This window comes from Pinus tabuliformis, chromosome 6 (genome assembly GCF_031772625.1).
Source record: "Pinus tabuliformis cultivar Carrire ecotype Pingquan chromosome 6, CPIR1, whole genome shotgun sequence".
NCBI classification, from domain to species: Eukaryota; Viridiplantae; Streptophyta; class Pinopsida; order Pinales; family Pinaceae; genus Pinus; species Pinus tabuliformis.
In genome coordinates, this window is record NC_142292.1 from 1,730,169,458 (window position 1) to 1,730,171,323 (window position 1,866).

Below are 1,866 nucleotides of genomic sequence, written 5' to 3' on the forward strand. Positions count from 1 at the left end.
ATCTATTCCAGGCTTCGCACTTTAGGGGGCAATCTGTTACACTAAAAAATGTCACCATGGCTATTTACAGTTGGTATGGCTCTATCAACAGTCATACTACCCTCTTGAGCAAGTCTTATGCCTCTACTATTCATGTCAAACTCCAAGAAAGAGAGAAAGTCTTTATAAACATGTTTATCTCTGGGTACGCAGGTTCTCTCAAGCCTTGCCTGCGGGTACGCACCTTTTGTTCATAAGGTCTGCGTCCAAGGACGCTCTGTATCTAAAGGGGCAGGTGCGTCCCTCTGAAAAGGTTAAAATGCGCAAGTTTTATCTTCAAAAACTTACTTGTGGTCATTTCTAGAGCATTCTAGAAGGTTGTTTGATGTGTATTGAGCGCCTCCAGATGGTTCATGCACTCCTATCAAAGAGGAACTTATCCCATCAATAAGGGAGTGATCCCATCCAAAGAGGGGGACTATCCCATTGATGGTGGACCTGATTAACTTCCTCTTGAGCACTACAAAAAGAGGCATTGAGCCAGAAGGAAGAGGGTTGAAAGCTATAGATTTCTAAGGGTAAATGCTGCAGGAATTAGGACTCCCATTTAGAAGCTTGTGAGGAGAGATTGTCATCTTTACTTGTTCTATTTGGAAGTGGGTGAGCTTTGTCAAAGTAGAGGAAGACTCTTGTGGACCCTGGAAGGAGCTTGCACAACACCAAGGCTCAGGTTGTAATGGTTCCTTTTGATTACCTTTAATGAAAATTGGTCCATTCTTCTCAATAACTTGTTGTTAATGGGTTATTTCATGTACTCCTTGGTCTATGTGTTGAATATGCTTTGTTTTATGTTATAATCAGGTGCTATTTAATTGTTTGACTGTTGGTGATTGCAGGTTTTGGAGAAAAGGAGGAGCTCATCCAGATCAACAAAGCTTGGAATTCTACAACAGCATTTGGACAAAGGTAAGAACGAAACACTTGATTTCTCATATCATAATGTATGTTTAGAGAAGGATAGCTCCAGTTTGTTTTGTTTGTCATTAGAATGTCTTAGACTTCTAGGAAGGTCAGTTGTGTCCGCACCCTTGACTGATTCCGTGTGACACTAAGAGGCAAACAACCCCCCAACCCAGTGGCATAAGACTTCAAACGACAAATAGACTACCGCCAATAACACAAACCCACCCCACCATGGCACCCCTCCGTGTACAAAACACCCAACAACCTTTCCAGCGAGAGAGTCAACGGGGGTCAAAGAATCAAACTCCAAAGAGGAGTTGTCACGGGCCGACACTCAACGCTGGAGAAATCCGTGGGCCACAAATACATTGATGGTGCAAGGCCACTAGAGAGAGGGAAGTTCGAAAAGTGCACACCATGAAACAAAGAAATGACACAAGTCCCACAAAAAACCCACAATCCAAAGGGAGGAACAAAGACACAACCCGCTACTTATTTTTCCCCGAGAAGGGGAGTGGGTCACGAGAGGACTAGGAATTCCCTCGACAGCAGAGGCACGAGATAAGATTGCCACCCTCATGCCGGTCGGTGGTGAAAATTGCGATCTCGATGGAGCTCAGACCGAGGGATGGGTTTTTCATTACCTCAAAACCCAACCCTTCCGCGAGGGCATGTTGAGGAACGGTCGAGAGGGACTAGGGTGGCCAGCCCAACGGGTTGAACTGCTCTTCATCCATCCCATACTGACCGCACCCTGACAATCTCCCCTCACAGAAGGTTTGAGCTACCAGGCGCGCGCGTAACCACTTCCTCGACCCAACCACCAGTGAAAAAGCTCACCCAAGCAACACATCAACTGCCGCTGCCTTTTCGAGAGAACCAACTATGGAAGCTTGCACCCTTGGCCCATGCCTTCCAACGAAC